Source organism: Syngnathus scovelli, chromosome 7 (assembly GCF_024217435.2).
Source record: "Syngnathus scovelli strain Florida chromosome 7, RoL_Ssco_1.2, whole genome shotgun sequence".
Lineage (NCBI taxonomy): Eukaryota > Metazoa > Chordata > Actinopteri > Syngnathiformes > Syngnathidae > Syngnathus > Syngnathus scovelli.
The window spans coordinates 19,220,122-19,245,705 of NC_090853.1; the positions used below are offsets into that span (position 1 = coordinate 19,220,122).

Sequence of the window (25,584 nt, forward strand, 5' to 3'; positions counted from 1 at the left end):
GAAGTAACCCAATAGAACGATAGAGTCCCCAGAAGGAGCGCTCTCCAGCACTTCCTCCAGGGACTCCAAGAAGGGTGGGTACTCTGAGCTGCTGTTTGGTGCATAGACACAAACAACAGTCAGGACCCGTCCCCCCACCCGAAGGCGGAGGGAGGCTACCCTCTCGTTCACCGGGGTGAACCCCAATGTGCAGGCGCCCAGCCGGGGGGCAATAAGTATACCCACACCTGCTCGACGCCTCTCAGCGTGGGCAACTCCAGAGTGGAAGAGAGTCCAGCCCCTCTCGAGAGGGCTTGTACCGGAACCCAAACTGTGTGTGGAGGCTAGTCCGACTATATCTAGTCGGAATCTTTCTGCCTCGCACACCAGCTCGGGCTCCTTTCCAGCCAGAGAGGTGACATTCCATGTCCCAAGAGCCAGCTTCTGCAGCCGGGGATCAGACCGCCAAGGTCCCCGCCTTTGGCTGCCGCCCAGCTCACATTGCACCCGACCCCTTCGGCCCCTCCCACAGGTGGTGAGCCCATGGGAAGGGGGACCCACGTTTCCATTTCGGGCTATGCCCGGCCGGGCATTGCAAATTATCTTCACTTTTAGTAATATGTTAAATTGTAAATATTAGACCAGTTTTTACGTGTCCGATTTGAAAGCGAGGTACTCGTCAGCTTGTTCTGCAGCTCCCACAATATGAGGCGCTCACACATCCACTCGGGCATGACAGTCATACCGGCCCTCCAAAAGAAGCCATGACTACACTGCGGCCCGCGAATAAATGAGTTCGACACCCCTGGCACAAGGGATAGCCTTCTCATAGATCACTCGCGTATCTGAAATCATGCTTTTCCTCCTTTGAAGCGACTATGTACTTCAAACCCAAACGGCACCATTTTATAGGGAAAACATTTGTCGAATTTATTCGTTGTCGACATAATACTGGTCGCAAATTTGCATGTAGAGCATTTTTGAGATGTTGATCATAGACATCAGTTGAACACTCTTTCTAGTCTGTGTCTAAAGTCTTCAAACAACTTATCTTGTTTTTGTTTAGTTCGGCCAATGTCTGTGTAATTTGCTCTACGTTGGAATTTTATTCTTATCCTGCCCAATAGTTGGTCAATTTGTATTCGTAATGGCACCCCGTTATATTCCAATGGACGGCCCTGGAGATCAAAAGGACTCCAGGTGCCTTTAACGCTTGCCCAATGTTTGGTTAAGGATGCCATGAAAACCTGTTGTACTTCATCACCTCTCAAATTATAGGAAGCAATGAGTTGTTTAATTTGGGGTACAAAGACGGAAAGGATGGTTCGCTTTGCTGTGCCACAACATCTGTCTTTGTAATTTGATCATTTTTCTCATCTTCATTCATCACATTCTCAGCTGCGGTTTTTAAGCGAGCCCGCGCTGACACTGTGTCATCATCTTCCTGTCTGTGCAACAGCAAGTTCTTTCTTATCTTTTCTTTGTCTTCCTTATCTTTCAATTTTCCTCACATCTGGGAAAATGAGAATGTAATTTTGCCTTTTAATTTTTTAATTTTAAGTCTTGCAAAATCGCTATATCCTTACTGCACCGAGATAAACTGTTAAATATATCTTTAAAAATAAACAAACAAAAACAATCTATGCTCTTCAAAATGGGACCCAAATGTCAGATTACAAATCAAACCTTCTCCTTCACTCTCACATTTTTTGATAGAACAGCCTACTTAGCTAGACACTGTCATATCATACTAAATAATGGCCTGCAAATTAAATATAATGTTGTTCCTGTGGTCCCTCAAAACATGTGACTAGAATTTGGACAATTAGTAACCCCCATCAATTGATAAATTATCTCCTCACTAAAGTCCTAGCCTGTTAACCTATCTGCATCAAGAAGACATTTGCAATGAAGGTGATAAGAGAATAATAATAACACCACTGATTTCTAATCATTAACCTAATTTGATCCAGTTCTACAATGTATGTTTTCTCTTACTCTCACATTTTTATGAGGGTTGGGCACTCTCCTTGTCGGACGAGTTTCTGCCCACAACCGTCATATTATTCTATAATTTCTGATTTTTACATTTCACAATGCAAATCTAATAAACCATTGTCTAGCACACCGTTTTCGTGCACCAATTTAACGCAATTCCAACCTTTATAATGAACTGATACACAAAGACAAACATACACAGAAACAAACACACGGGCCCACAACATAGACACATGACAATCTTCCCAGCTGATAACAAGGGTGGGGGGAGCAACTGAAGTGCGGAGAGCCTCGCCACCGCCACGTCGCATAATGCAACTCCCCACCTCTGTCCAAAATATGCATTTGTCAAGATATTGTATATTTTCGGTGCCGACCCCTTGCATTTTAATTCATGTCGGGGTAGCGGCTTTTGTTTGCTATTTGATTTTCCCATGGTTTATTTCTCTAAATTTCGGAGTTGGCAATTCGAATGGCACCTACAGTGTCCTAAAGCCAATTTTATTCACAGGACAGTGGTTAAATGTTCGATGTGTGGTGAGTCTCCGGAGGAAATGGAGAATCCTTGCTTTCGGCCACACAAAGCCACTGTTTACAATCCTGTATGTCCTCAAATGAGGTTACTCTCAGTCAAACCATACACACACAGACACACACAATGGGCACTCTTATCGTCCCACAGGCAAGCAGGGGAGTCCGCCCCCCCCGTGGATCTTAACAAACTCTAAACTCTTTAACCTTCCTATTGTGTAAGAAAAAACTTATTTTTGCTTTTTTCTTAAAGCCGATATAAAACCTATCTTTTCATGGATAAAGAAGCCAAACCAGCCAAACAAGAGTTAAGAAAAAACACCACAGATTGCAGCAGAAGCTAACACATTAGGAAGGTTAATTAGGAGGCCCCACGACACCTCAGCGGAATTTAACTGCTCCAAATTACCTGTACTTCTTTAGAAAACAGATGGGTCCGCTCTCCCATGGAATTTAACTGACTTATCAGTCAGGGGACTCCATCATCCCAGCGGAATTTACTGTTTCTAATTGCACTTGATAGGGTCTAGAATTGTCAAGGTTTTAAGTGACCTCTTGTCACTGCACTTTCATTACTTTCAACAGAATCAAGATTCATACTCACAGTCTGCTGGGCCTTCTCCTCGGATGATCTCGTCAACCACTCCGGTGTCCAACCGACTGATCGAGACAGCCCCGTGAAAAGGGTTTCTCTATCTATATGCCTTGGCCAAGGACTTGTCCTGCATCGAAAAGTCGGCCGGAACCCCGAAATAGGTCTATTGAGACCCCGGAACGAGCCCCCAAAAATCTGTTAGGTTCAGAATCAGCAAAAGTATCAGCAGACAAAACCAGTGAGGCAGAATGTTGAGTCTTTTCTCGCGAGGAGTGCATTCAGACTTACATCAACCCAACTACACTAAAGGTCTGTTTTACACTCCTCTCTTTTTATTTAGGAATGCCCTACCTACAATGTGAGACTAGCCCCTGATAGGTGGGGGGGAGGGGGGGGGGAGCGTGGGCTTTGTCTCATGAGAGAAGAAACGAGATTCTATGTGAAACTAGAAGTTGCAGACAGGATGCCATGAGAAACGAAAAGAGTGCAAGGACAAAATGCTATGTGAAACAAAGAAGTCATGTGAAAAGAGTGCAAAGACAAAATGACATGTGCAGACATCAACAAACTAGATTGAGCTATCAACCACGTTCTTGGATTCCCAGAGGTGTAGAAGGTCAGGAAGCTCCAGACAGTATCATTTGACTTGTTGTGGACTGGATGATGTCTGCAAGGCGAAACAGCAAGCATTCTGTGCACTAACTTTATTAATAAGTACTCATTAGGGAACACATGATAACATATATATACAATTTATCTAACAATTATACTGCCTAATCTGTCACCGAGTATATTGTTGCAAAGTAATATAAGATCCAAAGTTGTAATTCAGAATAGTTTTCAAAAGAAGGCCATTAGAATTATATACAAGTCTGATTACCCTGAACATAATAACAAGCTATTAATTAAATCACAAATTCTTCAATTCAAAGATTTGGTAGATTATCAGACAAATAATGTCTAACAGTAATTGATTTAACACATCACGATAAGTAGATTGAGTGTGGGCACTCTCAAATTAACATATGTGATTATACTGCCTAATCTGTTACAGAGTATGTTGTTGCCAAGTAATGTAGAATAGATCCAAAGTAGTAATCCAGAATAGTTTTGAAAAGGCCATTAGAATAATAAACAAATCTGATTACCTTGAACATAATAACAAGCTAAGTGTTTAATATGTCCTATGAAGTCAAAATTGGGCACCATCATGTGGTGAAATTTGGAATTGCATCACATCCAATTTGCCTGGGAACAAACAGATTAAATAAATCTTAGTCTTAAATAAGCCACTCCTTCTCAAACAAGTAAACTCTGCCCATTTTGCGCAGTAGATGTTCTGTTAATATCTAGTATTTATACACAGTCATAATTTAAATTGCTTTCAACCTTCATTCATCGCTTCAACCAACATTACTCGCTCTTATTACCAACTTGTATCGATTTAACTAAGCGTTTAATACTTCCTATCAGGTCTCAAGTCAAGATTTGGCAAAATACAATTTCAGCAAATACAATTTTGCCAGGGAACAAAAAGAGAAATAAATAAACTAAATAAGTCTTCTTCCCATTAAATAAATCAGAAAAGTCTGTCTTGTAACCAGTCCTCTTCAAACATTGATTTCCTCAATCAGATCCAACAAGTTCGAAGGGGTGTCGTCCAGGGTCAAAAACTCCCTCTCTATGTTAGGCTCTGGCAGGAGTAAGGGCTCTAGTTCCTGTAGAACATTATCTGCAGTGAGGGCTCCACTCACTGCTGCACTCGCCCTTTTGCGAACCTCCCTACGCTCCCGTGGGGGTTCGGCACGTGGAGATTCCCTCCGAGGCGCTCCTTGAGTCAAATCCGGATTCTCCTCATCTGTCCTGTCTGTTGCCGTGATCACCGGGACCACCTCTGCCGGCAGGTGATGGGTCCGGGATTGCTCGATCTGCTCCACAGACTCATGTGGACTTCCCGTATTCATCCCCATCTTTTTCATGACCATTGTCTTCGCCTGATCGAGTACTCCCTGTTGGAGCCGAGGTAAATTGCGTCTCGCCCAGCGGATTGCAACTTCAAAGGCCTCCTTCCAATTTGGAGTAAGAAGGCCCGGAAGCTCATCCAAAATCACCTCCAACCCCGCCTGGTAATGTTCCTGTAGGATGAGGCAAGTGTTGTAACCCCAATTCCTAGCATTTCCACTAATCAGGTCCCTAGTACATTCTGACGGGACCGCAGGCTTAATCATGTTTGACAGGATCCCCACCATCCTTGCTATTGAATGTTGGTCTGGTTTTCCGGGCCCAGGAGACACATTGTGCAGATGGTGGACCTGTCGGATCAATGCATACAACTTCCGTATCATCTTTCCAAACTGGGGACTAGCTGGTTGTTTTCTGACATTGGGGTCATTCTCCCTCGGAGGAGTCTTCCCTTGAGTCAGTCGGAAAGTCGCACTAACAGCATCCGCATATGAGCGGTAATGCGGACCAGGAGGGCGAGGGAACCCGGGAGGGGGTACTGGCCGGTTAGGTTTTGAGTACAGAGACCCACTCCAAAAGGAGCGAGGAGGTGCACGGACCTCTCGGTCCCAGGATCCCCTATCCTCCCTGTCCAAAAAATTGGGCGGTTGACGTGGTCCCCTCCGACCACGACTAACCACCGTCCACTCTGTCATTGTTGTTTTTTTAAACTTATTTAATTTTGAAATTTTAATGTATTTTTAACTTTATTTATTTACCAAAGCATTTAATGTACTAATTTGCCAATGAAATCCAATTCAATCCCTTTATTTATTCATGTATTTATTGAGACCCCCAAATCAATAAAGTCCCCAATAACCCAAACCCAGTGTATTGTGCCAAAAACAACAAACAAACTTCTTTCTAAATGAACTGAAACAAATACGACGTTTCGACCTTAATCGGTCTTCATCAGGTACAAAATAAATGAAAAAAATGAAGAAAACCCCAAAAAAATATATTAGTGAAAGAGTTGGCTAGTTTTTAAGAGAGCAGAGAATTGTCGACTGTTCGAGGGACAAATGCACAATGAGCCTGTTTTTTTCTCTTGCCTCCTTTTATACTCTTTCATTTTTTCTTTTTTCCGGGTCCCTTTTCCTTTTTTCCTTTTGATTCGGATTTTATTTTGTTGACTTGTATATCACTTTTCGCACCATAAACCACTAAATACACTGGTCTAATTATTTTCATTCGTTCTGTTGCTTATTTTACATCAAATGTATAATTTGTGTTAATATTGTTTTATTTATTTATGTCTTTGTGACTCAATCATCAATTAATATTTAATGTTACCTCTGTGTTTTTAATACTTTCGTAAATTTCGTAAATGATTTTAAATTAATTAGTATTTATACATTTTAAATTTTGACGTTCTAAACTTTTATGTATTTTTAAGCTTTCTTAGTGTTTTTGAAAATTTGTAATTGTCAATTTTTTTATTTTTACATGTTGTACTCTGCAAAATTTTGTTAGTTGTAATTAGCGGCAGAATTATAATTTAGACGATTGTTGATGTTAGGATTGCGTGATGTGGTTGGGGTTAGGGGTTAGGAGTTAGGGTTAGGGGTTAGGGGTTAGGATTAGGGTTAGGGGTTAGGGTTAGGGGTTAGGGGTTAGGGTTAGGGTTAGGGTTAGGGGTTAGGGTTAGGGTCAGGGTTAGGGTTAGGGTTAGGGTTAGGGGGGGGTTAGGGTTAGGGTTAGGTAAAGAGTTCCTCCCCGAAGGAGAGGAACAAAGGCACGGTCCTACCATCCTGGCCCGCACCCCACAACCAGCTCCAGAGCATCCTGCCCGTTGCGGCCGCACCCGCCATGCTGGCCAGGACTAATTAGGGCTTAATAAAGATCGTTTTTGACCTTGAACACGTGTTTTTGCTTATTGTATGCTTGTTTTTGATTGCACTTTACCTATCCGGTCGCCTTTGTTATATAATTAATAAGTGAGTCTCGATTTGGCATGTAAGATTGACAGCTGCGCTTGCGTTCAACTAAATATTCATACCTCGCACCTAATTCATCGACTCCCCTATCTGGGTGGAGCGAGAGCATCTTGCTCTGTGCGGCATCCATGCGCTCTCCTATCTGGGTAGAGCGTGGGTAAATTACTATTTGTTTCCAATTGGTTTTGTACCGGCGTCATTTTGCGCTAAATTTTGTTCTTCTGTGTGGCCATCGACAACGTTTCGGCATCTTTTGTGCCTTCTTCAGGTCTGGCACACAGGAATTGCATCTAAATTTAGTTTAGTTTCATCACATGGGGAGCTGCTTCCTCCTCCACGGCCGCATCGAGACTGAGATCTCCTGCTCCGAACGGTGCTTATATACACTCCTCCAAGTGGGCGGAGCCAGCGATTTGCGCTTGTTTCTTTAGCATAGTAACTTGTTTTCTTGCAGGCACCGATTGGGCGTGGATTTGTGATCTCCGGATTAGGTAAGTATATTTTTGTTTTGGGTAAGTATTTACTTTTAACTGCTTTTTTTATTTTTATTTTTTGTCCCAAATAATGCTTATTTGCAATTGTTTACATTCAAATTTGATAGGTATGCACATTTTTTTGTTTTGGGTGAGTATTGTGATTTTATTTGAGGTAAGTATTTACTTTTAACTGCCTTTTGGTCTCAAATAGTGCTTATTGGCAATTATTGTTCAAATTTGTGTTTACGTTCAAATTTTGACTTGTTTATTTTCAAATTTTAACTTGCAGGTTGACGTTTTTGTCTTATCGGGAAATGGGGTCAGGTTAGGGTTAGGGTTAGGGTTAGGGGTTAGGTTAGGATGGGGGATAGGTTAGGATTAGGGCTGGGATAGGACCAGTTTAGGGGACAGCACACAGACGTAACAGGAGCTCGATGGAAACCGGAAACGTGGGGGGGGGGGGGGGCACTGGAGGTGGCACAGGCGAGTTAGGATTAGGTAAAGAGTTCCTCCCCCGAAGGAGAGGAACAAAGGCACGGTCCTACCATCCTGGCCCGCACCCCACAACCAGCTCCAGCGCATCCTGCCCGTTGCGGCCGCACCCGCCATGCTGGCCAGGACTAATTAGGGCTTAATAAAGATCGTTTTTGACCTTGAACACGTGTTTGTGCTTATTGTATGCTTGTTTTTGATTGCACTTTACCTATCCGGTCGCCTTTGTTATATAATTAATAAGTGAGTCTCGATTTGGCATGTAAGATTGACAGCTGCGCTTGCGTTCAACTAAATATTCGTAGCTCGCACCTAATTCATCGACTCCCCTATCTGGGTGGAGCGAGAGCATCTTGCTCTGTGCGGCATCCATGCGCTCTCCTATCTGGGTAGAGCGTGGGTAAATTACTATTTTTTTCCAATTGGTTTTGTACCGGCGTCATTTTGCGCTAAATTTTGTTCATCTGTGTGGCCATCGACAACGTTTCGGCATCTTTTGTGCCTTCTTCAGGTCTGGCACACAGGAATTGCATCTAAATTTAGTTTAGTTTCATCACATGGGGAGCTGCTTCCTCCTCCACGGCCGCATCGAGACTGAGAGCTCCTGCTCCGAACGGTGCTTATATACACTCCTCCAAGTGGGCGGAGCCAGGGATTTGCGCTTGTTTCTTTAGCATAGTAACTTGTTTTCTTGCAGGCACCGATTGGGCGTGGATTTGTGATCTCCGGATTAGGTAAGTATATTTTTGTTTTGGGTAAGTATTTACTTTTAACTGCTTTTTTTATTTTTATTTTTTGTCCCAAATAATGCTTATTTGCAATTGTTTACATTCAAATTTGATAGGTATGCACATTTTTTTGTTTTGGGTGAGTATTGTGATTTTATTTGAGGTAAGTATTTACTTTTAACTGCCTTTTGGTCTCAAATAGTGCTTATTGGCAATTATTGTTCAAATTTGTGTTTACGTTCAAATTTTGACTTGTTTATTTTCAAATTTTAACTTGCAGGTTGACGTTTTTGTCTTATCGGGAAATGGGGTCAGGTTAGGGTTAGGGTTAGGGTTAGGGGTTAGGTTAGGATGGGGGATAGGTTAGGATTAGGGCTGGGATAGGACCAGTTTAGGGGACAGCACACAGACGTAACAGGAGCTCGATGGAAACCGGAAACGTGGGGGGGGGGGGCACTGGAGGTGGCACAGGCGAGTTAGGATTAGGTAAAGAGTTCCTCCCCCGAAGGAGAGGAACAAAGGCACGGTCCTACCATCCTGGCCCGCACCCCACAACCAGCTCCAGCGCATCCTGCCCGTTGCGGCCGCACCCGCCATGCTGGCCAGGACTAATTAGGGCTTAATAAAGATCGTTTTTGACCTTGAACACGTGTTTGTGCTTATTGTATGCTTGTTTTTGATTGCACTTTACCTATCCGGTCGCCTTTGTTATATAATTAATAAGTGAGTCTCGATTTGGCATGTAAGATTGACAGCTGCGCTTGCGTTCAACTAAATATTCGTAGCTCGCACCTAATTCATCGACTCCCCTATCTGGGTGGAGCGAGAGCATCTTGCTCTGTGCGGCATCCATGCGCTCTCCTATCTGGGTAGAGCGTGGGTAAATTACTATTTTTTTCCAATTGGTTTTGTACCGGCGTCATTTTGCGCTAAATTTTGTTCATCTGTGTGGCCATCGACAACGTTTCGGCATCTTTTGTGCCTTCTTCAGGTCTGGCACACAGGAATTGCATCTAAATTTAGTTTAGTTTCATCACATGGGGAGCTGCTTCCTCCTCCACGGCCGCATCGAGACTGAGAGCTCCTGCTCCGAACGGTGCTTATATACACTCCTCCAAGTGGGCGGAGCCAGGGATTTGCGCTTGTTTCTTTAGCATAGTAACTTGTTTTCTTGCAGGCACCGATTGGGCGTGGATTTGTGATCTCCGGATTAGGTAAGTATATTTTTGTTTTGGGTAAGTATTTACTTTTAACTGCTTTTTTTATTTTTATTTTTTGTCCCAAATAATGCTTATTTGCAATTGTTTACATTCAAATTTGATAGGTATGCACATTTTTTTGTTTTGGGTGAGTATTGTGATTTTATTTGAGGTAAGTATTTACTTTTAACTGCCTTTTGGTCTCAAATAGTGCTTATTGGCAATTATTGTTCAAATTTGTGTTTACGTTCAAATTTTGACTTGTTTATTTTCAAATTTTAACTTGCAGGTTGACGTTTTTGTCTTATCGGGAAATGGGGTCAGGTTAGGGTTAGGGTTAGGGTTAGGGGTTAGGTTAGGATGGGGGATAGGTTAGGATTAGGGCTGGGATAGGACCAGTTTAGGGGACAGCACACAGACGTAACAGGAGCTCGATGGAAACCGGAAACGTGGGGGGGGGGGGGGCACTGGAGGTGGCACAGGCGAGTTAGGATTAGGTAAAGAGTTCCTCCCCCGAAGGAGAGGAACAAAGGCACGGTCCTACCATCCTGGCCCGCACCCCACAACCAGCTCCAGCGCATCCTGCCCGTTGCGGCCGCACCCGCCATGCTGGCCAGGACTAATTAGGGCTTAATAAAGATCGTTTTTGACCTTGAACACGTGTTTGTGCTTATTGTATGCTTGTTTTTGATTGCACTTTACCTATCCGGTCGCCTTTGTTATATAATTAATAAGTGAGTCTCGATTTGGCATGTAAGATTGACAGCTGCGCTTGCGTTCAACTAAATATTCGTACCTCGCACCTAATTCATCGACTCCCCTATCTGGGTGGAGCGAGAGCATCTTGCTCTGTGCGGCATCCATGCGCTCTCCTATCTGGGTAGAGCGTGGGTAAATTACTATTTGTTTCCAATTGGTTTTGTACCGGCGTCATTTTGCGCTAAATTTTGTTCATCTGTGTGGCCATCGACAACATTTTGGCATCTTTTGTGCCTTCTTCAGGTCTGGCACACAGGAATTGCATCTAAATTTAGTTTAGTTTCATCACATGGGGAGCTGCTTCCTCCTCCACGGCCGCATCGAGACTGAGAGCTCCTGCTCCGAACGGTGCTTATATACACTCCTCCAAGTGGGCGGAGCCAGCGATTTGCGCTTGTTTCTTTAGCATAGTAACTTGTTTTCTTGCAGGCACCAATTGGGCGTGGATTTGTGATCTCCGGATTAGGTAAGTATATTTTTGTTTTGGGTAAGTATTTACTTTTAACTGCTTTTTTTGCTTTTTTTTTTGTCCCAAATAATGCTTATTTGCAATTGTTTACATTCAAATTTGATAGGTATGCACATTTTTTTGTTTTGGGTGAGTATTGTGATTTTATTTGAGGTAAGTATTTACTTTTAACTGCCTTTTGGTCTCAAATAGTGCTTATTTGCAATTATTGTTCAAATTTGTGTTTACGTTCAAATTTTGACTTGTTTATTTTCAAATTTTAACTTGCAGGTTGACGTTTTTGTCTTATCGGGAAATGGGGTCAGGTTAGGGTTAGGGGTTAGGTTAGGATGGGGGATAGGTTAGGATTAGGGCTGGGATAGGACCAGTTTAGGGGACAGCACACAGACGTAACAGGAGCTCGATGGAAACCGGAAACGTGGGGGGGCGCACTGGAGGTGGCACAGGCGAGTTAGGATTAGGTAAAGAGTTCCTGCCCCGAAGGAGAGGAACAAAGGCACGGTCCTACCATCCTGGCCCGCACCCCACAACCAGCTCCAGAGCATCCTGCCTGTTGCGGCCGCACCCGCCATGCTGGCCAGGACTAATTAGGGCTTAATAAAGATCGTTTTTGACCTTGAACACGTGTTTGTGCTTATTGTATGCTTTTTTTTTATTGCACTTTACCTATCCGGTCGCCTTTGTTATATAATTAATAAGTGAGTCTCGATTTGGCATGTAAGATTGACAGCTGCGCTTGCGTTCAACTAAATATTCGTACCTCGCACCTAATTCATCGACTCCCCTATCTGGGTGGAGCGAGAGCATCTTGCTCTGTGCGGCATCCATGCGCTCTCCTATCTGGGTAGAGCGTGGGTAAATTACTATTTGTTTTCAATTGGTTTTGTACCGGCGTCATTTTGCGCTAAATTTTGTTGATCTGTGTGGCCATCGACAACGTTTCGGCATCTTTTGTGCCTTCTTCAGGTCTGGCACACAGGAATTGCATCTAAATTTAGTTTAGTTTTATCACATGGGGAGCTGCTTCCTCCTCCACGGCCGCATCGAGACTGAGAGCTCCTGCTCCGAACGGTGCTTATATACACTCCTCCAAGTGGGCGGAGCCAGCGATTTGCGCTTGTTTCTTTAGCATAGTAACTTGTTTTCTTGCAGGCACCGATTGGGCGTGGATTTGTGATCTCCGGATTAGGTAAGTATATTTTTGTTTTGGGTAAGTATTTACTTTTAACTGCTTTTTTTGCTTTTTTTTTTTTTTTTTTTTTTTTTGTCCCAAATAATGCTTATTTGCAATTGTTTACATTCAAATTTGATAGGTATGCGCATTTTTTTGTTTTGGGTGAGTATTGTGATTTTATTTGAGGTAAGTATTTACTTTTAACTGCCTTTTGGTCTCAAATAGTGCTTATTTGCAATTATTGTTCAAATTTGTGTTTACGTTCAAATTTTGACTTGTTTATTTTCAAATTTTAACTTGCAGGTTGACGTTTTTGTCTTATCGGGAAATGGGGTCAGGTTAGGGTTAGGGTTAGGGTTAGGGGTTAGGTTAGGATGGGGGATAGGTTAGGATTAGGGCTGGGACAGGACCAGTTTAGGGGACAGCACACAGACGTAACAGGAGCTCGATGGAAACCGGAAACGTGGGGGGGCGCACTGGAGGTGGCACAGGCGAGTTAGGATTAGGTAAAGAGTTCCTCCCCCGAAGGAGAGGAACAAAGGCACGGTCCTACCATCCTGGCCCGCACCCCACAACCAGCTCCAGAGCATCCTTCCCGTTGCGGCCGCACTCGCCATGCTGGCCAGGACTAATTAGGGCTTAATAAAGATCGTTTTTGACCTTGAACACGTGTTTGTGCTTATTGTATGCTTGTTTTTGATTGCACTTTACCTATCCGGTCGCCTTTGTTATATAATTAATAAGTGAGTCTCGATTTGGCATGTAAGATTGACAGCTGCGCTTGCGTTCAACTAAATATTCGTACCTCGCACCTAATTCATCGACTCCCCTATCTGGGTGGAGCGAGAGCATCTTGCTCTGTGCGGCATCCATGCGCTCTCCTATCTGGGTAGAGCGTGGGTAAATTACTATTTGTTTCCAATTGGTTTTGTACCGGCGTCATTTTGCGCTAAATTTTGTTCATCTGTGTGGCCATCGACAACATTTTGGCATCTTTTGTGCCTTCTTCAGGTCTGGCACACAGGAATTGCATCTAAATTTAGTTTAGTTTCATCACATGGGGAGCTGCTTCCTCCTCCACGGCCGCATCGAGACTGAGAGCTCCTGCTCCGAACGGTGCTTATATACACTCCTCCAAGTGGGCGGAGCCAGCGATTTGCGCTTGTTTCTTTAGCATAGTAACTTGTTTTCTTGCAGGCACCAATTGGGCGTGGATTTGTGATCTCCGGATTAGGTAAGTATATTTTTGTTTTGGGTAAGTATTTACTTTTAACTGCTTTTTTTGCTTTTTTTTTGTCCCAAATAATGCTTATTTGCAATTGTTTACATTCAAATTTGATAGGTATGCACATTTTTTTGTTTTGGGTGAGTATTGTGATTTTATTTGAGGTAAGTATTTACTTTTAACTGCCTTTTGGTCTCAAATAGTGCTTATTTGCAATTATTGTTCAAATTTGTGTTTACGTTCAAATTTTGACTTGTTTATTTTCAAATTTTAACTTGCAGGTTGACGTTTTTGTCTTATCGGGAAATGGGGTCAGGTTAGGGTTAGGGGTTAGGTTAGGATGGGGGATAGGTTAGGATTAGGGCTGGGATAGGACCAGTTTAGGGGACAGCACACAGACGTAACAGGAGCTCGATGGAAACCGGAAACGTGGGGGGGCGCACTGGAGGTGGCACAGGCGAGTTAGGATTAGGTAAAGAGTTCCTGCCCCGAAGGAGAGGAACAAAGGCACGGTCCTACCATCCTGGCCCGCACCCCACAACCAGCTCCAGAGCATCCTGCCTGTTGCGGCCGCACCCGCCATGCTGGCCAGGACTAATTAGGGCTTAATAAAGATCGTTTTTGACCTTGAACACGTGTTTGTGCTTATTGTATGCTTTTTTTTTATTGCACTTTACCTATCCGGTCGCCTTTGTTATATAATTAATAAGTGAGTCTCGATTTGGCATGTAAGATTGACAGCTGCGCTTGCGTTCAACTAAATATTCGTACCTCGCACCTAATTCATCGACTCCCCTATCTGGGTGGAGCGAGAGCATCTTGCTCTGTGCGGCATCCATGCGCTCTCCTATCTGGGTAGAGCGTGGGTAAATTACTATTTGTTTTCAATTGGTTTTGTACCGGCGTCATTTTGCGCTAAATTTTGTTGATCTGTGTGGCCATCGACAACGTTTCGGCATCTTTTGTGCCTTCTTCAGGTCTGGCACACAGGAATTGCATCTAAATTTAGTTTAGTTTTATCACATGGGGAGCTGCTTCCTCCTCCACGGCCGCATCGAGACTGAGAGCTCCTGCTCCGAACGGTGCTTATATACACTCCTCCAAGTGGGCGGAGCCAGCGATTTGCGCTTGTTTCTTTAGCATAGTAACTTGTTTTCTTGCAGGCACCGATTGGGCGTGGATTTGTGATCTCCGGATTAGGTAAGTATATTTTTGTTTTGGGTAAGTATTTACTTTTAACTGCTTTTTTTGCTTTTTTTTTTTTTTGTCCCAAATAATGCTTATTTGCAATTGTTTACATTCAAATTTGATAGGTATGCACATTTTTTTGTTTTGGGTGAGTATTGTGGTTTTATTTGAGGTAAGTATTTACTTTTAACTGCTTTTGGTCTCAAATAGTGCTTATTTGCAATTATTGTTCAAATTTGTGTTTACGTTCAAATTTTGACTCGTTTATTTTCAAATTTTAACTTGCAGGTTGACGTTTTTGTCTTATCGGGAAATGGGGTCAGGTTAGGGTTAGGGTTAGGGTTACGGTGGGAGCCCCCCCTCCTAGAGGAGGGAAAGGCAAAAGCACGGTCCATCCATCCGGGATTCCAATCAGCCCCCAGCTCACGGTTCCGGCGGGCAACGCGGTGGCGTCGGCCATAGTGGACCGTCGTCCAACCCTGATCCATGGCTGTGGATCCAGAATTTGCCTTTGTCATATATTTAATAAAGTTATTTTTTTTTTAAATAAAGTTTCTTTTTTGATTTATTCTGGCCAATATGCAATGTGTGCCCTGACAACGTTTCGGCTATCTAAAGCCTTCATCAGGTCTGGCACACATGTATTATATGAAAAACTATTTTTGTTTTGTAAGGTGCAACAATGTGTCTTGCTTGCAGTCCAAATTCGCACTAAAGGCCCTTTGCCTTGCGGATTCCTTTTATACCCTCAGCTCGGTTGAAGTTTTAAATCTTTTTTGTTTTTCGAAATTTCGTTTTAGAAATGTAACGTGTTTTAGCTTATATTTTCATTTTTCAATTAATTTTCATAATTAAACTAGCGTTCATATTAGGTTTGAACAAAATAATTATAATTTGGTCAACTTGGAATTGGTATTATAGAAATGTAAACATACTAATTTTGTTTTTTAATGTTTTTTAATTGTTTTTTTTCATGTTTTTTGATGTTTTTTGTTTTTCAAATAGACGTGGTCTAGGATCTCGGATTGCGGTCCAAACTACAGGTAAGTAGTACATAGGTAGGTGGATTATATATTGGGTTTTTGCAAATTTGTAATTATATTATTGAGAACATTTGGTGACTTTTGTTTATATTTTTGTTTTATTCCGTTTTGTCAATTTTTTTCTGCTTTTTTCAGGTGGGCGTGGTCCGGGGACCAGACGCGTGGTTCCAATTGGAGGTAAGTATCCAGGTAGGTATTAGATGTGAGTGGGTCTGAATAAAGTAAAACCAATTTGTCCTAATTATGTTAATTGTCCTACTTGTTGGAAGTTCTGTTCCTGGTGGGACGTAAAAAGGGACTGGGATTGGGGTAAGGGTTGGGGTTAGGGTTGGGGTTAGGGTTAGGTTTAGGGTTGGGGGTAGGGTCAGGATTGCAGTAGGAGCCCCCCTTCCTGTTGGAAGCAGGGGCAAAAGCACGGTCCATCCGTCCGGCACACCTCCCAGCGTCCAGCCCAGGGTTCTGATTGCAGTAGGCGCCCCCCTTCCTGTTGGAAGCAGGGGCAAAAGCACGGTCCATCCGTCCGGCACACCTCCCAGCGTCCAGCCCAGGGTTCTGACGAGCAAAGCGGCGGCGTCGGCCATAGTGGACCGTGGTCCAACCTTGCTACATGGCTGGAATTCGCCTTTGTTATATATGTAATAAACTTGTTTTTATCAAACAAAATTGTTTTTAATATGGTTGTTTTTAATGAAGTAGTTTTTAATAAAATTTCTTTTGTTAGATTTTGTTTGGCCAATATATAATGTATGTGTGCCTTGACAACGTTTCGGCCGCTAGGGCCTTCCTCAGGTCTGGCACACAAACAAACAAAAAATAAAATTGATGCTGAAATCTACTGTTTGTAATTGCTGCTGAGTTGTTTTCTCTTTGTTCTCTCTCCACGCACTGAGCGTCTTTTGCGCTGTGCGTCCTTTTATAGTCTCTGTTTGGTTAGAGTTTCTAATTTCAAATTTTAGTTTTTGTTTCTGACTTTTTCTTTTTTGGAAATAAATTGGTTTTAGCCTCAATGAATGTGTTCCAATTACGATTTGATATTGTGAATTATGATTTTGAATATTTTATTGTTTTGTTTTGTTTTTTGTTTTGTTTTTTATTTTTGTTTTTTAATTTTTTGTTTCTCATTTTTCTTACTACAGGTATGTGGATTATTCAGGTAAGTATTTACGTATATATTTTTTTGATTTTTGTCTTTTCTAATTTTTTAGGTGGGCGTGGTCCGGGGACCAGAGGCGTGGTACCAATTTGAGGTAAGTATCCAAGGTAGGTATCTAAGGTAGGTATCTAAGGTAAGTGAGTCCGAATTGATTTTAATAAATTTGTCCTAATTGTGTTAATTGAGCCTGCTTTGAACACTCTGGACTCTGAAACCAGTGATCCCAGCTCAAGTCTCGGTTGGACCTCAAACCTTTGGTCACATACGGTCATATGCAAAAGTTTCATTCGTATGTAAAATAAATTTCAAGATTTTCCTTTAATCTTGATTTTTCCTTTACCCCTCCGCGAGTCGTCACCTTATCGTGGTGGAGGGGTTTGCGTGCCCCTATGATCCTAGGAGCCATGTTGTCGGGGGCTTCATGCCCCTGGTAGGGTCACCCATGGCAAACGGGTCCTAGGTGAGGGGCCAGACAAAGCACGGCTCACAAGCCCCTTATGATGAGTAATATAAATGGACTTAGTTTTCCCTCGCCCGGACGCGGGTCACCGGGGCCTCCCTCTGGAGCCAGGCCTGGAGGTGGGGCTCGAAGGCGAGCGTCTGGTGGCCGGGCCTTCGCCCATGGGGCCCGGCCGGGCATAGCCCGAAATGGAAACGTGGGTCCCCCTTCCCATGGGCTCACCACCTGTGGGAGGGGCCGAAGGGGTCGGGTGCAATGTGAGCTGGGCGGCAGCCAAAGGCGGGGACCTTGGCGGTCTGATCCCCGGCTGCAGAAGCTGGCTCTTGGGACATGGAATGTCACCTCTCTGGCTGGAAAGGAGCCCGAGCTGGTGTGCGAGGCAGAAAGATTCCGACTAGATATAGTCGGACTAGCCTCCACACACAGTTTGGGTTCCGGTACAAGCCCTCTCGAGAGGGGCTGGACTCTCTTCCACTCTGGAGTTGCCCACGGTGAGAGGTGTCGAGCAGGTGTGGGTATACTTATTGCCCCCCGGCTGGGCGCCTGCACATTGGGGTTCACCCCGGTGAACGAGAGGGTAGCCTCCCTCCGCCTTCGGGTGGGGGGACGGGTCCTGACTGTTGTTTGTGTCTATGCACCAAACAGCAGCTCAGAGTACCCACCCTTCTTGGAGTCCCTGGAGGAAGTGCTGGAGAGCGCTCCTTCTGGGGACTCTATCGTTCTACTGGGTGACTTCAATGTTCATGTGGGCAATGACAGTGAGACCTGGAAGGGCGTGATTGGGAGGAACGGCCCCCCTGATCTGAACCCGAGCGGTGTTCTATTGTTGGACTTCTGTGCTCGACACGGATTTTCAATAATGAACACCATGTTCAAACATAAGGGTGTCCATGTGTGCACTTGGCACCAGGACACCCTAGGCCGCAGTTCGATGATCGACTTTGTAGTCGTGTCATCGGATTTGCGGCCGCATGTTTTGGACACTCGGGTGAAGAGAGGGGCGGAGCTGTCAACTGATCACCACCTGGTGGTGGGTTGGCTCCGATGGTGGGGGAAGATGCCGGTCCGACCTGGCAGACCCAAACGCTCTGTGAGGGTCTGCTGGGAACGTCTGGCAGAATCTCCTGTCAGGAAGAGCTTCAACTCCCACCTCCGGCAGAGCTTTTCCCACGTCCCGGGGGAGGCGGGGGACATTGAGTCTGAGTGGACCATGTTCCGCGCCTCCATTGTTGAGGCGGCCGACCGGAGCTGTGGCCGTAAGGTCGTTGGTGCCTGTCGTGGCGGCAACCCCCGAACCCGCTGGTGGACACCGGCGGTAAGGGATGCCGTCAAGCTGAAGAAGGAGTCCTATCGGGCCGTTTTGGCCTGCGGGACTCCGGAGGCAGCTGACAGGTACCGGATGGCCAAGCGGAACGCGGCTTCGGCGGTTGCTGAGGCAAAAACCCGGGCGTGGGAGGAGTTCGGTGAGGCCATGGAGAATGACTTTCGGACGGCTTCGAGGAAATTCTGGTCCACCATCCGGCGTCTCAGGAGGGGGAAGCAGTGCAACGTCAACACTGTTTACAGTGGGGATGGCGTGCTGCTGACCTCGACTCGGGACGTCGTGAGTCGGTGGGGAGAATACTTCGAAGACCTCCTCAATTCCACCTACACGCCTTCCATTGAGGAAGCAGGGCCTAGAGACTCTGAGGCGGATTCTCCAATCTCTGGGGTCGAAGTCACTGAGGTAGTTAAAAAACTCCTCGGTGGCAAGGCCCCGGGGGTGGATGAGATCCGCCCAGAGTTCTTAAAGGCTCTGGATGCTGTGGGGCTGTCATGGCTGACACGCCTCTACAACGTTGCGTGGACATCGGGGACAGTGCCTCTGGATTGGCAGACTGGGGTGGTGGTTCCCCTCTTTAAGAAGGGGGACCGGAGGGTGTGTTCCAATTACAGGGGAATCACACTCCTCAGCCTCCCTGGTAAGGTCTATTCAGGGGTGCTGGAGAGGAGGGTCCGTCGGGAGGTCGAACCTCGGATTCAGGAGGAGCAGTGTGGCTTTCGTCCTGGCCGTGGAACAGTGGACCAGCTCTACACCCTCGGCAGGATCCTCGAGGGTGCATGGGAGTTTGCCCAACCAGTCCACATGTGTTTTGTGGACTTGGAGAAGGCGTTCGACCGTGTCCCTCGGGAGGTTCTGTGGAGGGTGCTTCGGGAGTACGGGGTGCCGAGCCAACTGATAAGGGCGGTTCGGTCCCTGTATCACCGATGCCAGAGTCTGGTCCGCATTTCCGGCAGTAAGTCGGATTCGTTCCCAGTGAGGGTTGGACTCCGCCAAGGCTGCCCTTTGTCACCGATTCTGTTCATAATTTTTATGGACAGAATTTCTAGGCGCAGCCGAGGCGTTGAGGGGGTCCGGTTTGGGGACCTCAGCATCGCGTCTCTGCTTTTTGCAGATGACGTGGTGCTGTTGGCTTCTTCAGGCCGTGATCTCCAGCTCTCGCTGGAACGGTTCGCAGCCGAGTGTGAAGCGGTCGGGATGAGGGTCAGCACCTCCAAATCCGAGTCCATGGTCCTCGATCGGAAAAGGGTGGAATGCCCTCTCCGGATCGGGGATGAGATCCTGCCCCAAGTGGAGGAGTTCAAGTATCTTGGAGTCTTGTTCACGAGTGAGGGGAGGATGGAGCGTGAGATCGACAGGCGGATCGGTGCAGCGTCGGCAGTAATGCGGACCCTGTACCGGTCCGTTGTGGTGAAGAGAGAGCTGAGCCAAAAGGCAAAGCTCTCAATTTACCGGTCGATTTACGCTCCTACCCTCACCTATGGTCACGAGCTATGGGTCGTGACCGAAAGAACGAGATCTCGGATACAAGCGGCCGAAATGAGTTTTCTCCGCAGGATGTCCGGGCTCTCCCTTAGAGATAGGGTGAGAAGCTCGGTCATCCGGGAGAGACTCGGAGTAGAGTCGCTACTCCTCCACGTTGAGAGGAGCCAGATGAGGTGGCTCGGGCATCTTATCAGGATGCCTCCTGGACGCCTCCCTGGGGAGGTGTTCCGGGCATGTCCCACCGGTAGGAGACCCCGGGGACGACCCAGGACGCGCTGGAGAGACTATGTCTCTCAGCTGGCCTGGGAACGCCTTGGGATCCCCCGGGATGAGCTGGATGAAGTGACTGGGGAGAGGGAAGTCTGGGAGTCCCTCCTGAAGCTGTTGCCCCCGCGACCCGACCCCGGATAAGCGGAAGAAGATGGATGGATGGATGGATGGATTTTCCTTTATAAATCATTGGCTGTTCAGATCAGCAATATCAGTTAAACATATCATATAGCGGACAGAGACAAAGATAATTGAAAAGTGAAATGGAGTTCATGGGAGTTACAGATTTGTCAAGAAGAATGGTCCAATATACCTTCAACCAGAATCCACACTCTCATTGGAAGCTTTAGGAAGTATCTCGAGCAGTGGTTCTTAACCTTGTTGGCGGTACCAAACCCCACCAGTTTCATATCAAAGTCAAAGTCAAAGTCAGCTTTATTGTCAATTTCTCCACATGCCAAAGACACACAAAGAAACCGAAATTTCGTTCCCCCCTATCCCACGGTGACAAGACATGGCCCACAACAGACAAACAAGTGAACAAGTATAACAAAAGCGTGCTGAATAAATAATGAATAAATAACAACAAATAAATAAGAGGAGAAAAAAAAAAGGAGCAAGTGCGCGTACAGCAGACATTCCAGAAAATAGCGCAACAGTGCCGCACGCTACGCAGAAGGGGGTAGCGAGTTCAGGGCCCTAACAGCCTGGAGAAAGAAGCTGTTGGCGAGTCTGGTGGTGCGGGAGCGCAGGCAGAACGTCAAACAAAGAGTGGTTGCCTTGCGGGTGAGATGGGAGGTGTAAATGTCCTTCAGGGAGGGGAGCGAAGCACCAATAATCTTACCAGCCGTATTCACTATGCGCTGCAGGGCCTTCAAGTTCTGTTCAGTGCAGTTACCACCCCAGACAGCGATGCAACTGGTGAGGACGCTCTCAATGGTGCCACGGTAGAATGTAGACACGACTGCCTGAGGAGCACATGCACTGAGCTTTCTTTGCCAGTGACGAGGTGTTTGCGGACCAGGAGAGGTCCTCACTGATGTGCACCCCCAGGAACTTGGTGCAGCTCACCCTCTCCACCACAGCACCGTCGATGATCAGCGGCAGGTGTGTTGTGTGACCCTTCCGGAAGTCAACAATGATTTACTTGGTCTTATTGACGTTCAGCAGGAGGTTGTTGTCCCTGCACCACGTGGTCAGAAGGTCAACTTCCGACCTGTACCGAGTCTCGTCGCCCTTCGTGATGAGACCCACCAGAGTCGTGTCGTCAGCAAACTTCACTATGCGGTTGTCGCTGTAGGTCGCAGTGCAGTCATGCGTCAGCAGGGTGAAGAGCAATGGACTGAGCACGCAGGCCTGGGGGGCCCCCGTGCTCAGCGTGATGCTGGCGGAGATTTCTTCGCCAACACGCACCACCTGAGGCCTCTGACAGAGGAAGTCCAGTAGCAGTTGCAGAGGGAGGTACTGAGGCCCAGCTCGTCGAGTTTGCAGATGAGTCGCTGCGGCACAATGGTGTTGAAGGCAGAGCTGAAGTCCACAAACAGCAACCTCACATATGAGTCCTTTCTCTCCAGGTGGGTGAGGGCCGAGTGGAGAGCAGAGCAGATGGCATCCTCAGAGGACCGCTTGGCACGGTACGCAAACTGGAAAGGGTCAATGGTGGGGGGGAGAACGGACTTGATGTGCTCCATGACAAGCCGCTCCAAGCACTTCATGATGATGGGCGTCAGTGCCACGGGGCGGTAGTCATTGAAGCAGGACGGTGCAGGTTTCTTCGGCACAGGAACGATGGTGGCAGCCTTGAAACACGAAGGGACGATGGGCTGCTGCAGGGAAACGTGAAAGATGTCCGTGAAGACACCCGACAGCTCCCCAGCGCAGTCCTTCAGCGCTCGACCCGGGATGTTGTCAGGGCCCGCCGCCTTACGGGTATCAATAGCGGCAAGCGCCCTCCTCACACCGTCGGCAGAGAGGCGCAGGGGCTGCTTGTGGGGGGGGGAGTGGTCTTCAGCGGGCAAGTGCTGTTCTGGGCGTCGAAGCGAGCAAAGAAGCGGTTCAGATCGTTCAGCAGACGGACGTCGCCCTCACAGCTCCTCGGCGCGGGCTTGTAGTCCGTGATGGTCTGAATGCCCCGCCAAAGGCTACGTGCGTCCTTGCTGTCCTTGAAGTGGGTGGAGACCTTGCACGAGAACGCCTTCTTCGCTTCTTTGATGCCTCGGGACAGGTCGGCCCTCGCTGTCCTCAAGCCAGCCTCGTCCCCCGCTCTGAAAGCCTTGTCCCTGGCCCTCAACAGCCTGAGGACAGCCCCCGTCAGCCACGGCTTCCAGTTCGCGCGAGTGACGACGGATTTCGAGCAAGTCACATCATCGATGCACTTCGTGATGTAAGAGGTAACAGAGTCAGTATACTCCACTATGTCCGTCCAATCGTTGTAGGTGGCTGCCTGCTTAAACAAGTCCCAGTCAGTGGTGTCGAAGCAGTCACGAAGTGCATCGGAGGCACCCTCAGGCCACACCCGAACCCGCCTCCGAACCGGCCTGGATGCCTTTACCAATTGTCTGTATGCGGGCAAAAGCAAAACGGTGAGATGGTCAGAAAGCCCCAGATGGGGGAGGGGGGTGGCTTTGAAAGCTCCCTTTTGCGCCGAGTAGACTAGGTCCAGGAAGCTGTCTCCATAATTCTCGGCATAATTTCTCTGTTTATGTGAACATGTTCACATATGTGCCGGTATGAATTATGCGAACGTATGATTGTTGCACGGAGTATGATATAGGCGGCTATCCGTTGCAAAAAGAGAAAGAACGCTCTGCTTTCACAGAGCATCAACAAATTGAGATATACTCTTATTGTTCCTCTCCACGGAAATGATATACTCTTATTGTTCCTCTCCACAGAAATCTTTAGTAAAAGGCGAAAGATTTATTCGATCTGAAGAGGAACGAGTATCTGAAAATCTGAGTCAAAACGGGCCATCCCACTGCTGGTCTCACTAAATTCACAGGCGGTCTCGCACTCAAATTGCAGCAACATACAAACAATAGAAGTTGATGGATTTACTATACTTACAAGGACTCAAGCAACATAGAATGTTTAAACGAGTATTTTGTGTTCATTAATGTCTCACTTACTTTAAACATTGTTGGCGCACAGGATTGTAGGTATCTGATCGAACACTGACAGCGCTCGTTCTTTCAATTATATTGGGCGTCTATTTTGATTATTGAAGGTAAAAACAGTTGTATGTCTTGGTACGTGTACTTTTGGTCTGAGAGAACGGGAAATGATCCCATCCCTGTGTTTATTTGAAAATTTGTAATTTCATAACTTTATTCAACACAAATCGGGAAACAAAATACGATCGTAATTTCTCAAATGGTTTTTCAAACTTCAGAAATGCTCTATGTCTTGCTTGTGTCGCAAATAATTGAGGCTTTTGACGTTGCTGGCATGGTTTGGAATGTAATTCACCTCCACTGCGTTGGTGGCGTTTGATATTTGACATTTGAAAATATTTCTGTCATTTTACTTTAGAAAGTAAAAGTTGTTCTCTAGAAATCCATACTTGTGATGTATGAGGAAAAACAATCCGGCGAATTCTTAAAAAGACAGACCTACAGCCGACAAAAAGGTTTTGACACGTTCATATCATATGACGAGTCAGGAACGTGGTAATTACATATTATTTTGCATTTACTAATTTGGTGAATACAGTTTAGCGAGCAAATGCACAGTGTTAGAGATTCGCTCACTCCAACTTATTTTGCAAGAACCACACGGGAGACGAGTAAGTCCTTTTAGACACCTGCAGGTGGAGAGTCCATTTGTCGCTGTGCGTACAGCGATGTTCGAATGGAGGTCTGACTCACGGCTCCTGCAAGAGCATTTTTATTAAGAGAAACAGGGTGGGGGTAAGAGTGGACTGAATAGAGAAAGCCCTTGACCACTAGTCAAAACATAGCAAAGGGTGTTTTACGACGTTGTGTAGGATGGGACAAGCTAGGTTATTTATCACAGGTTGCATTCCAACATAAGCATAAAACTAATCTAGCTACGTTATTTATTACAGGCTGCATTCCAACATAATGATACGATAAGGATAATCTGGAAAACCCTGACACACAGTTCCAGAGTACAGTTAATTACATAATCAAAAGCGTTCAGTGTGTCACAGCATCGCAGACTTCAACTCCATGTGCGTACTACTGCACTTAATTTTTGTTTTCATCAGAAAGACCAGAGGAGAGCGCGAACACAGTCCCCCACTACCAGAAATAATGCAGTTGAGATTCCCACAGTAGAGGTCAGCACAACCAGAGTGCAATGGCTGAGCCTCACTTTGGGTGAACCACCTTCTTGATCATGGTGTCTCCCCTTCCAGGTAGGTATGAACTGTACAAGTTGCCGGGCCGACGTCTTTACCGCACACGCCATCTTCAGTCACGGGCTTAATTGCTAAAAACGTGTGGCACACATACACACTCAGTGGATGAAACTTTCGTAGAACTGTTTAAAAAGTACCTTTGGTCATTACAAAACCAAAGCATTATAAATTAAGTAAAACATAGATTAAGAAACACTATCACCATGCTTTGCTTCTTTTTCTACCCTTCATTGCCCCTACCCCCACGCCTTTGTTCACCTCCTTTGTCTTCGTCGCCATCTAGTGGTGATGGCAGCAACCATAACAAACCATAAAAAATAAAGTAAAAATAATATATCGGCAAAAACATGCCTATCATGCATTGCCTCTTTTAACCTGAGAACCCTAAAACTGTATGAATTTGTATTTATTGAAAACGTCCAACATTACCACTAAATAATATATTTTTTTTCTGAACAAGTTTTGAAAATGACAAATATATCAAATAACTATAACATAAATAGTTCACCGCCACACGGCCCCAAGCACCGGCATCGACTTCCAGGCATGTTCAGTGAGGACCTCTCCTGGTCCGCAAACACCTCGTCACTGGAAAAGAAAGCTCAGCGCCGCCTGCCGCTGATCATCGACGGTGCTGTGGTGGAGAGGGTGAGCTGCACCAAGTTCCTGGGGGTGCACATCAGTGAGGACCTCTCCTGGTCCGCAAACACCTCGTCACTG

At 45.9% G+C, this 25,584-nt stretch overlaps 2 pseudogenes; both read right to left on the reverse strand.

The window, feature by feature from the left end:
- Positions 1 to 23,285: 23,285 nt before the first annotated feature.
- LOC125972992 (U5 spliceosomal RNA) lies at positions 23,286 to 23,429 on the reverse strand (annotated as a pseudogene).
- Positions 23,430 to 24,717: 1,288 nt separating this feature from the next.
- Positions 24,718 to 24,869, reverse strand: LOC125972987 (U1 spliceosomal RNA; annotated as a pseudogene).
- Between the last annotated feature and the right edge of the window lie 715 nt (positions 24,870 to 25,584).